This window comes from Balaenoptera acutorostrata, chromosome 10, assembly GCF_949987535.1.
Source record: "Balaenoptera acutorostrata chromosome 10, mBalAcu1.1, whole genome shotgun sequence".
NCBI lineage: Eukaryota > Metazoa > Chordata > Mammalia > Artiodactyla > Balaenopteridae > Balaenoptera > Balaenoptera acutorostrata.
The window spans coordinates 68,403,885-68,416,466 of NC_080073.1; the positions used below are offsets into that span (position 1 = coordinate 68,403,885).

Sequence of the window (12,582 nt, forward strand, 5' to 3'; positions counted from 1 at the left end):
CTACCAGGAGGAAATTCAAACATTTCCCAGAAGAGTGGAAAGAAGAAAGAGCTCCATAAGCTGACCAAAAGCAAGCCAAGTTGATAAGCTACAATCCATCTGTAAAGGACTCAGGCCCAAGACCACTGGAGGGTGGACGACTGCCAGTGGGAAGTAGAATGGATATCACTTATTTTCCCATTTCTATTTTATATCTTCCCAACTAACCTCAGTTTCCTATCTTTCTGACAAACGTCAATTCTAGGAGCCTGTAAAAAGAAGGGAAAGTAATGAGGTAAGAGTATCATGTCACTTTTGGCATAATGGCTTTTTGATAAGAACTATCTTGGTCAGGAAATATGCCACAAGGAATAGAAGGGCTTTCGGGTAAACCCACAGATCTTTATTTTTACCATAAAAACACAAGAAGTCCTTAAAATGTGTTATATACACTCAGTATTTCCCCCACTGCAAAGCACCTGCAGATATTCTGGGCTGGAGGGAACTCATTCTGGGCTATTTCTGTGGTCCAAGAAAGTCTGCTGCCTATATCCCTTGATAAACTGTGGGCCCTGCTGGCCATCATTCACCAGGTTATTTGAGCTGAGTGATTTGGAAATCGTCTCTATCACCTTGGTTTAAATATAATGATTTCCTAGCCCTTAAAAATTATGTGTTTGCTTATGAGACTGACTGAAGCCTTCTCTGAAAGGGAAGAAAATGCTCTATTTTACTTTAGGAACATATCTTAATTTTGATATGTATGAAGTTCATTATAGATTAGGGATAACTTCCCGCTAACATGTTACCCAAATTAGGACAACTGGAGTGGAAATGAAAAAGGATGAAAAGATAAAAAGACATTATAAATTTAAAAACAAAGTGATTTAGTGACTCACTGAGCTTAAGAAGCAAAGGAAGAGTAAAAAATGACCAGTAAGGGCTTCCCTGGTGGCGCAGTGGTTGAGAATCTGCCTGCTAATGCAGGGGACACGGGTTCGAGCCCTGGTCTGGGAAGATCCCACATGCCACGGAGCAGCTGGGCCCGTGAGCCACAACTACTGAGCCTGCGCGTCTGGAGCCTGTGCCCCGCAACGGGAGGGGCCGCGATAGTGAAAGGCCCGCGCACCGCGATGAAGAGCGGTCCCCGCACCGCGATGAAGAGTGGCCCCCACTTGCCGTAACCAGAGAAAGCCCTCGCACGAACCGAAGACCCAGCACAGCCAAAAATAAATAAATAAATAAATAAAGTAGCTATAAAAAAAAAAAAAAAAAATGACCAGTAAGAATAATGGTGTCACAAACAGCTAAAGAGGAAAGTCAGGAAGAGAAGCGTTTTGACTGGGGGTGGAGAGAGGGGGTGTTGGTGTGCAGTTGCTACAGAGATGGTATTTAAACATATTTAGTTTCAAGACATAAGCGAAAATTTGGGCCTCAGTTTTGCAAGGCCTGGAGTTTAGACATAAGATACAGATTTGGAGCCTAAAAAAGCACAGCAATGACTGAGTTTTTAGAGAAAGAGAAAGTAACAGCAAAACATTTAGACAACAGCATTCCTCAGACACTACACTTTGAAGATAATCTAATTTACCAGATGAACAGTACTACCTTATTCTATAGATTAGAATATTTGGACTAATTTATTATAAATAAAAAGCTAAAAAATTAATCTTTCTTTTCCAGGCTATGAATTGACAGAAAGGAACTTAGAATAAAAATAGGTTCATAATTACTGATTGTCCAAAGTTAAGCTTCTGAGTTAAAACACACTGCTTTTCAGGTTTCTCTACTTACAACAAAACTTTTGAAAAAAATTGAGAGAAAAATCTGGTACACTAATACCACTACTATTTTACAATATTTGTGAGAATGTATCAGTTTTTAAAAGCACACTAACCAAAATGTTGATAATTAATAAATCTGAAGAATGGGTATATGGAGGTTCATTATTATTCTCTCCAGTTCTGTGTACGTTTGAAACTTTCATAATAAAAAAGTCTAAAAAAAAAGGCTACCTACAGATATTTTTAAAGTTCTATCTGCAGTTAGGGTTTGACAACTCAAAACAAAATTCTAAAAACTTTTCAAATAATGTCTTATTCATGCTCAACAGACCAATGAAATTTAGTGTATATGAAAGGGAGATAAGGCCCTGTCATTTCAGAGGAACATGAATATGTTTATTAAATGGAGAAAGTCATCCTTTTATCCATGTTGGTTGAGTTGGACATTTGTCATTTTTCTCTTCAAAGAACTTATATTTGTTAAAGAAAAATATATAGACCATATAAATGTATGATTTTTGTTAGTAAAGGCAACATAAATGTTTATCCCCAGTTAGCAATGATTAATTTGTTGAAACTGCTGGCTAGTCATTCTGTTACTTCAAATCATATTCCACTCTAGTAAATAACCAAATAAGCAAATTTCTTATGTGGATGCAAAAAAACTAATTAAAAAATTAATATCCATAAATAATGCCCAATCCTAAATTGTGAAGAACACATATTTAAGATTATATAGAATAGTAAGTCGAGGAAAAAAGCTGAACGTTTTAAACAACTGACATAGTTTAAACTGTGATTTAAATAGGTTTAATTTAAAGCAAATCACTCTACAGCAGCCCTAAAACTAACAGTGAGCATCAAATTCACCACCTTAGATTTACCACCTACCTACGATCAAGATTAGTTTATATGGTTTACAAGCACCAATCCTTCCCTCTACTATAAACACCACCCAAAAATGACAACCAGCTTTGTTTGCCTCTTCTTTGTCTGGTGAGTTCCAGGACAGTAAAGATTGCACGTTTGTGCAAAACCTAGCACACTGAAGGTATGCAACTCTCTTAACAGGAATTATCACTACCTTCAATTCCCAGGAAGCTATCGCTAGGTATCAGTCTCATTCCCTAGGTGACTTACACAGGATAACAAAATAAAGCAGTTTCCTGGCTGGCAGTTTGCCTTGAATTATTTTCAGGATCTTCTTTCTTCTAACAGAAATATGTTGCCATGAACCTTCAAAGAGAAGCAGCATAGATACATATATGTAGAGACAAAAGACTGTCAGTAATTTTCTTCTCCTACATCATTATTAAAGCATTGTTTAATTTCAAATTGAGGTATTTCACTTTTTTCAGATAACAGGGTCATTCTCCTCATCTTCAACAAATTTTTATAGTTTTTTTTCCTTATGAAAGTAAGTTACATACCATAAAATGCACGGATCTTAAGTATTCAGCTGGGTAAATGTGAACAAATGTATACACCAACAGTTGGTGAATCTGGAAGTTCCTCGTACTGGTCTTGCAACTGTTCTGTAAGTTAAAAATTACATGAAAATTAAAACTTACCCCAAAAGTGTACACTTGAATTCCATAGCTTGATGCCCAAATCAAGTTATAGAATATTTCCATTACCCTAAAAAGTTCCTTTTTGCCCCTTTCCAGTCATCCACAGCCCTTACACAGAAACCATTGTCCTGATTTCTATCACCATACCTAAGTTTGGCCTGTTCCTGTATTTTTTATAAATGGCATCTTATAGTACATACTTCTGTTTGGCTTCTCTTGCTCTGAATAATATTTCTGAGATTCATCTATGTCACTGTATGAATCATTAGTTCATTACTATTGTAAAAAAAGCTGCTATGAACATTTTTATCAGTCTTTCTGTGTACATATACTTTATTCCTCTTGGTGTAGCAAGATTTCATTTAAAAAAAAAAAGGTTTCACATATAAATAAGCCTGTGAAGTCACATAGTATAGATAGATGGATTGATTTATATATATACATATACATATAGTAACATACAGTTTCATATATAATGCAAATATATATAGCATAGATACTTTATCTGTGTGTATATATTTATGTGTGTGTGTGTATATATATGTGTGTGTGTCTCTACAAATGGATTCTGAGAGGTCCACCTAGGACCAACAAAGATATTTTAAAAGACCTTATAGGGCTTCCCTGGTGGCACAGTGGTTAAGAATCCGCCTGCCAGTGCCGGGGACACGGGTTCGAGCCCTGGTCCGGGAAGATCCCACATGCTGGGGAGCAACTAAGCCTGTGCGCCACAACTACTGAGCTGCACTCTAGAGCCCGCGAGCCACAACTACTGAAGCCCGCGGTGCCTAGAGCCTGTGCTCTGCAACAAGAGAAGCCACAGCAATGAGAAGCACTTGGCGTACCACAACGAAGAGTAGCCCCGGCTCGCCGCAACTAAAGAAAGCCCGCGCACAGCAACAAAGACCCAGCTCAGACAAAAATAAATAAATAAATAAATACATTAAAAAAAAAAAAAGACCTTATAAAGTTCATAGTGCAAGTAAATTTAAGATAGGAAAGATGACATTTCAATTTTTCTTTCTTAATAAGTATTATGTTTTAACCTAAGACTAATTCAAAAGAGAAACAAATTTCTTTCCATGTAAGGTACCCTGTTTTGCTTCAATGAAATACCATTCTTCTCATAACAAATCCCCTTCTCAAACTAGAATTTCAAAACATTAAATATTACCATCCACCATGTAATAATTTTTTATGCTAGGGGACAAATACAAAAGCTTTCAATATTATATTTTACTGTATTGCTTTTTTAAAAAGTTAAAAACATGGAAATAATTCCATTGGCTAATATTTAACATGGGTAAAGACCATTTCATCCTCATTCAGAATACTGTATATTCTGAAAAAGGCTAGGATGTTTCCTCCGTTCCAAAAAGTAACTTACTACAGCATTAAGTCTGTGATAGAGACATTCTAAACTTCAAATTCTATGTGTAATTTTCGGCAGACAGTAGAGGAGGATCTTTAATTTCCAGAGATAGAACATTGAGAAACATACACACAAATCTGATTTTTGATGAGATCAATTTGAAATTCCCAAGCCTGTTTTTGATAATCAGATGATCATTTTCAGGGGACTAGGAGTGGCTCCTTATTTAACATCATACATAAATTGCCAAGACTGAGGCTGAACACTACAAACGGTTCCAGAAATTTACCGTCATCTGCTTTAGGAAGGGTTTGCAACTACAAAAGGGAAAAAAATCCCTCTTCTAGCCTTTGATCTTTCTCCATCTTTTATTCTTCCTTCCAAACAATGAGCAATTTCAAGACCATACAATTCAAATGTACTATATATATATATTTTTAAATAAGTTTATTTATTTATTTTTGGCTGCGTTGGGTCTTCGTTGCTGGGCACGGGCTCTCTCTAGCTGCGGTGTGTGGGCTTCTCACTGCGGTGGCTTCTCTTGCTGCAGAGCACGGGCTCTAGGCTGGCGGGCTCTAGAGGGCAGGCTCAGCAGTTGTAGCACACAGGCTTAGTTGCTCTGCGGCACGAGGGATCCTCCCGGACCAAGGCTCGAACCCGTGTGCCCTGCATTAGCTGGCGGATTCTTAACCACTGCGCCACCAGGGAAGCCCCCTATATTTTTAATCTTAAAAAACATTCCTAACATTTGGATAGTCCCTAACTTTCACAGGTGCGGAACTGTTTACTTAAGAACCCATTATTTAACTCTGAAAATACATAATTTTCATTTTTCTAATAACCACACCTTTTTCTAAAAAGAAAAAAACCTTGATTAACTAAGTGTTACAAAAATGACAGCAGCTCCAAACAGCTACAATTCCCAACTTTCAATACCTTTTGCCTGATTGTGTTAGAGAACTAAAATTTTATTCCTACTTTCTAAAATGTTTTTCTTCTAGATCAAGAATAGAAAACAGGTATACCAAATGTGTAGACCCTATACTCCCTCTGGTGGTCCTTCACTCTTATTAACCAGATGTTTTCCAAAAGACTAGAATAGTAAAATAAGCAAATGAATATGGCCCACTAAAGGATTATAGTCTTACATGTTTGAGTTTCAGCTGAATACAGGTCAAGTCTCATAACAAACGATGAGGAACAAATTATTTTGAGTACTTGAGTTTTAGTGTTTCAAATACTACTGAAATATCCTTAGTAACTTGTTACACAAGGTCCTACTATAAATTATTTTAACCTGTCTCATTTGGCAGAACTGTCTTTTACACAATAAACATCTTATTTGCAAAAGAAAAAAAACCCACACTTAAGTGGCTACTGTTTTTATTTATTTATTTTTAAATTTATTTATTTGTTTGTTGGTTTGTTTTTTGGCCACATTGGGTCTTCGTTGTGGTGTGCAGGCTTCCCATTGCGGTGGCCTCTCTTGTTGCGGAGCACAGGCTCTAGGCGTGCGGGCTTCAGTAGTTGTGGCTCGCGGGCTCTAGAGTGCAGCTCAGTAGTTGTGGCGCACAGGCTTAGTTGCTCCCCAGCATGTGGGATATTCCCGGACCAGGGCTCGAACCCGTGTCCCCTGCATTGGCATGCAGATTCTTAACCACTGCACCACCAAGGTAAGTCCCGTGGCTACTGTTTTTAAATCAATAGTTACGTGATTTACCTACCAACGTCCACCTAATCTCTGGTGAGTGTAGATTTAATTTTCCTTACACTTTTGGAGACATAATGTCAGAAGTTAAAAATGCACTGTAAAAAAATTCAGAATGTAAAACAATGAAAAAACAAAATCTAATTACTAATCAGCTAGGTTAGAAAGTTCACACAGTCTTAGAATTATAAAATGTATAAAATATTTAATTGTTCAGCATAAAATAATTACAGAATTTAGTATGCCAAAATATATACAGTATAGATTCTTTGTTAGGAATTGTGGAAAATTATATTAAAGGCCTACAGAAATATTCTTAATGACAGATACAGCATGCATACTACTGTTAAATAAAGCAGTATTAATGTCTAACAGTATCATGTGATCTACCCTCAAATTTAGCTGGTTTAATATGTGTCCCTGTTCTTTTGTAGCTTTATTCATTCAAAAATATTTGCCCACCCCCAAACTAAAAAGGAGCCACACCTGAGGGTCAGTGACTTAAAAACACTCCCAACATTTATTGTGTAGATGCAAGAATTCAACTTATGCTTAATTTTGAAACTGTAATGTGGTTGATAGTTTTATGATATGGTCTACCGCAAGTTAAAGTGGACAACAATCTGTAATTAAAATATGTAAAAATTGAATTTGAAAATGGTCTTTTAATTAAAGGGCACTTTTATAGTTAAAGTTCCCCAAATATGCTTTACGTAAATAAAACTAAGAAATATAGCTTTAATTTATGATATGTGGTATATTTAAGCATCATTATAGGATAATGACTATAAAACTTCTAATTACACATAGTAGTTAAACTAATATATTCCTATACACTTTAAAGGACAATTATATACATCACCCATAACCCCAGTCTCATAAGATTCCTTAGAACTACTTATACAGAATAAAACCCACTCTGCACGAGTCACTGTTCAATCTACCTTCACTAAACATCAAAAAGCCAACTCAGCTTTCAACAGCAATAACTTCTTCTACAGCTATAGAAAGAGGATGCTCTTCCTTCTCTAGACTGGTTCTAAGGTAAGAAGCCTTTAGGAAACAAAAGAACCTAAAATATGTATCCTTTTCCAATCCAAGGGTAAACAGAAAATTGAAGATTTCACTAGTTGCCTAATCCAATATTTTAAAATGTTCATGTTGAACTGGTTAAAATCATGTTTTAAAAAAGAAATTCACGCAAAATTCCCATCACTAAAAAAAACTGAAGATTCAGAAACACACTTGTTTTGTTAAATATTGGAAAGACAAAGACCTCACAGCATGTAAGCCTGTTGTTTTAGAGAAATAAAACATTTTATAAAGTCCATCTTTGATTTTTTAAAAAATCCCAAATAGTCACAACTAGACTATTGGTTAAAGAGTTCACCTTTAAAAGGTATTACTAATTAGCTATGTAAGTAACTAAAATTACCATTCAATGAAACACTAATAAAGTAGCATAATTAAAATAACTGTCCTTAAGAAGTTAAACTTACATCTCTTAAGTACAAATCATACCCAGCATAGATATAAAAAAAGACACATTAGAAGAAAATAACTGAGTAATCTAAATCAATTGTTCCTCACAAATGAATGTTATTAATAACCTTCATAATATATTTTAAAGTAATTATACATTATTTAAAAACGTTTTTTTCTATAGATGCCCTAAATTGGTCAGGGCCATAATTGTAGATTGTTAAGTGAGGTCAGATGGGAGAGAGAGAAACAGAAAATAAGTGAAAAGTATAACAAATAAAAATTTCCCACAAGAACAAGAAGTTTTTCAACTCTATCCTTGAAAAACAAAACAAAACAAACAAACTCTTATGTGGGGCGCGGGGTGGGGTGCGGGAGAATTCCCACAGACTACTCAAAATACTGACAAAATATGCCTTAACTTTTCCCTTGTCTACAATCTAACAAAACGGGAAGACAATGAAAATAAACAATCCTGTGAGCCCTCAGAGAGGCAAAGAAAGCTCCCATTCAACGCTAAGCCTTATTCTACTCCTGTAAAGTAAATCCAAAACCACGAGCTCAAACTGCTTCATGAAGAATTTACTGAATGGCGGCCAAACGTTGTACACGCTGCTCTGAGCCACACTGAAGGATATCTAGAGTTCTGCATTCTCCATTTACAACCTGTACCTTACTATGCATGCTTTCGCCACCACTGCAGAAACCGATTTTTACAAAGATGTTCCTCCCGGCAAGTCAATGGAAAGAAGGCAATCTACACGCTGACAATACGCGCCCCCACCCCACCTTCTTTTTTTTCCAATCAATACTAGTTTTGACTCCTATACTGCGGCCAGCACACCTTTTTAGAAATCATTAAGGGAGAAGGCGTTATAACGTCCCGGAGTGAACTGAATACTGAGCTCTGAAACAACTTTTCACTGGCTTTCACCTGGCACTAGGATTATCACCTGTTAGAACGGCGCCGCACCCGCACCCTCTACGAGCGGCCGAGAGCGGGGATGCTGTTCCCAGTCACTGGTCCCTGGGCGGCAGGTGAAGGCGGTAAACGCGCATCCACACCCACCGCCCGGGGAGCGCAAACCGAAAGCCAGGACGGCGGCGGCGGGACGCTCCGTTATCCTCACTCTCGGCTGGCCCGCCAGGTAAGCGCGGCTCCATCGCGCCCGCGGCGTCCCGGTGCACGGCTCACCCCGGCTCCACTTCTCCCGCCGCCCGGGCCCCGGAAAGCGAAGTTTCTCTCCCGCCCGCGGCAGCTGCTGTTCACGCGCCGCCCGGCTCTCCGCCGGTCCCGCCGTCTGCTCCGGGCTGCCGCGGTCACGGGCCCCGGGCCTCGGGCGAGTCGGGGGCCGCGGACGGGAGCCGGGACCTGTCACCCCGGGAGGGAAACAAAAGCCGGGTGAGGACCAGCGGGCGCGACCGGCCTCGCCTCCGAGAGAGAGAGCGCGGCGGGGGGCGGGGAGCCGCTCCAGCAGCCGCCGGCTCCGAGCCTCCGGGAGGGAGCCCCTGCCCCGCGGCCCGGCGGGACGTAGAGGAGCCCCGCAGTGGAGCTAGGGCCCTCCGGCGCGCCCGCCTGGGGGCTCCCCAGGCTCCCCTGGCCCCGACGCGCCGCTCCCGGGCTGGCGAGCCGCGTGAGGGGGCGGGGAGGCGGCGCAGCGGCGGCCGGACCGCGAAGCAGGGAATTCGGCTCCCTGGGCTTAGCGACCACACTCCCCATCCCTGCGGCCATGGAGCCAGTACCTGTCGCCGCGGTTGTTCGTCTGCTCTGTCTCTCTCCGCCTAACCCGCGAGCCGCTGGCCCCTCAGCCCGCCCAGCAGGCCGCCCGCGCGCCGGACGCCGCCACCGGAGACTGGCAGCGCCCGCGAACCGGCCCGAATCCCCCGGGCAGCGCCCGGCGCCGTCCCACCTCCGCCGGCCGCAGGACCCGCCTCCCATAGGGCCCCGGGGCTGTCAGTCCGCCCCCAAAAGGCGCGCGGGCTGTCGCTCCGCCTGTCCGGATTGGCGGCCGCGCGCCGTCCATGCAAATAAGGCCCCGCCCCCGACCATTTGCACCTCCGCCTTGGTGTAACCTCCGCCTCTCCACGCCAGCCCACGTGTCTGGCCCTTGCCCTTTGTGGGGGCTGGAGGGAAAGGATGGAGGAAACTGACCGACACCCCCTCACACCATCCCTTATCTCCGGGAAAACTAATGCCTAAAGAAGCTAGTTGACTAAACATACGGATCTCTCTCTGAAAGGTCTGCCCTCCTGTCTGCCCACTAGGCCTGCCCTGAGGATGGAGAGTGACAGACCAGGCTTGTTTGTGTGAGGTTAGCCCCAGGAAACAATACCAGGAACTCAAAGTTGTCCATTTGGAACTGGGGAAAATCCCACCTGGAGAACCATAGCACATAGCACATAGCACTTCCCTCTGGACACTCAGGGACTGTGAAGACTACGCTTTCCTGTGGCTTTCTACCTTTCAAACATGAGATCCCAGGTGACTGAGACAGCAAAGGGACTTAAAAGATGTCTGTGTTCTCTGCCACCTGCGAAAGGGTAGGCCTGCTGAGCAACTCGGCTTCAGGAGGTGCTCAGGCCCCTCCAATGAAATGGCCACCCAGAGATTCAGATGAGGGGACTGAGCTAGCCACCTGGGCCTTAGGGAATAGCTAGCTTAATCTCATTTTTGAGGAAACAGAAACCTGAAGTCCCATAGCTATGGAGCTTATTAATTACCTATGGAAACCTAACATCTCCTAGCTCCACAACTGCTGTCTAAGCTATATCACCTGGGTCATTTAGGTACTGATGACAAGCTTCTACAAATCACCATCACTGCCTTCAAGAGGTGCTGCCTGCAGAAATAACCACTAGAGCTGACACTGAAACCTCGTCAAGGGCAAAGGCCCTGTCTCAGTGCCTAGAAGCTTCCCTTTTTACCAGATGCCAGGGAGAGTCACTGAAACAATTTATTTGTGCATTAATTCAGTAAGACAATGGTGATTAAAACTACTCTGCATACTAACACCAGTTGATTAAGCATCTACTATGCTTTTTAACAGCAAGTATTAAGCACTGTGCTGTGTGCAGGGTATACAGAGGTGAGAGGACACTGTCCCAGCCCTTAAGGGCTTCAGCCTAAAAGACAGTGACATCCACATTGCATGTCAGTGCTCCTTATGTTTCAGAGACTGTGACAGATGTCTGCATAGGGAGTGGCTATGCATAGGCCAGTGGAGGACTCCAAGGAGAGGGGAGTTCGCTCTTCCTGGGAGAGTCAGGAACGGCCTGGAAGAGGTGACTCTAGAGCTGAGTCTTAAAAGATAAGTATTAAAAGATGGTGTTTTTGCCAGACTGACAGATGTGGAAGAGGAAGGAAAGGAACTCCCCTGGGGGGTGGGGGGGAGGAGGGAATAGCAGGAGCAAAAAGAATGCAGACCTGGAAAAGCCTAGTAACTGAGGGAACAGCAAGGAACAGTGTGGGCAAATCTGCAGGGCTGTGTGGCCATGTCACATGGTCTGGGACCAGGCTCTTCCAGGAGGAAGACAGAAAGACCCGGGAGGCTGCCAGGCTGTGTTGTAACACACCGCAGCAAACAACAGGCCCTGTAGATACAGCTGCAGACTTTTTTTTTTTTTTCTAGGCCAGAGTCTGTGGGGAACAGTCAGTTCCACAGTTCCGATGGCAGCCTGGCTGGCCACACCCACTCTCTCAGAAAACCACTCCGGTCACTGCACTTGCCTGCCTCAGCATTTGGAAACACGCGTGCTTGTAATTTCCCTAAGTATTGCTGCCCTTCAGAATGCAAAGATAACGTGGGCTACGGCTGCAGACACCTGGGTGTGAGATGAGCAACCCTTTCCTCGTGCGCACAGGAGTCCTCTGCAAGGCCTGTCACCACAGCTGGCTTCATGGGAGTGTAACCTGTGCTCGGATTAATGCTCTGCTGTTACTGTCCTGAAATTTTTAATAATTTTTTAACAAGAGGCCCACATTTTTATTTTGTGATGGGACCAGCAAATTATTTGCCCATCTTACCTGCCACTGTTAATGCCCCTAGGAATGCTTGTGATACTGCTCGAACCATATCTCATTTAAAATACTTGGCATAGGGAATTCCCTGGTGGTCCAGTGGTTAGGACTCTGCACTTTCACTGCCCAGGGCACAGGCTCAATCCCTGGTCAGGGAACTAAGATCCCAGAAGCTGCACTGCACAACCAAAAAAATAAAAAATAAAATAACTTGGTTTGTTCACATGCATTGTATCACCTGATTCTCACAGTGACAATGTGGAGTAGGCCTACATTACCAGTCCCATCTATCAGTTGAGAAAACTGAAGTTTGGCAACCTTCTCCAGGTGGCACAGCTAGGAGGTGGCAGAGTTTGTATTTGAACTCAGCCCACCCAAGCACTATTCCATCCACTTCAGAGCTACCTGCATGTCAGTTTCAGAATCCTTTCAAATGTAGATTTGTACATGAAGGATTTTAAGAGTCAGAACACCTGATGGAATGGATATCTGTCATTTCATGGCTATCACCTTTTAAATAGTTTTTCATCAATTTTGAAAAACTCTCAGCCATTGTATGTTCAAATACTCTTTCTGTACATTTTCCTCTTTCCTTCTGGGCCCCCAGTTGAAATATATATTAGACCTTCTCACTACATCCCTTTCTTCTGTATTTTCTATCTTTTGTC

General features: G+C 42.1%; 1 protein-coding gene and 1 long non-coding RNA gene across 9 annotated transcripts in view; one reads left to right on the plus strand and one right to left on the minus strand.

Annotated features, from left to right (window-relative positions):
- Positions 1 to 9,799, minus strand: part of FKBP5 (FKBP prolyl isomerase 5) — a 101,666-nt gene extending 91,867 nt beyond the window's left edge. For 2 of the 8 annotated variants that reach the window (XM_057554277.1, XM_057554276.1), the window contains exons 1-3: positions 9,640 to 9,799; positions 3,194 to 3,298; positions 2,904 to 2,999 (exon numbers count right to left, since the gene is read on the minus strand). The gene's annotated coding sequence lies outside the window, so the exon portion shown is untranslated. Of the gene's footprint in view, positions 1 to 2,903; positions 3,000 to 3,193; positions 3,299 to 8,849; positions 8,959 to 9,091; positions 9,115 to 9,639 lie in introns of those variants that run through there. The other 6 variants (XM_057554274.1, XM_057554275.1, XM_057554280.1 and 3 more) reach the window with 4 other exon arrangements.
- LOC130709014 (uncharacterized) lies at positions 8,969 to 12,137 on the plus strand. Its single transcript, XR_009009427.1, has 2 exons — positions 8,969 to 9,044; positions 11,526 to 12,137. It is a non-coding gene; the product is annotated as an uncharacterized LOC130709014 (long non-coding RNA).
- The last annotated feature ends 445 nt before the right edge of the window (positions 12,138 to 12,582 follow it).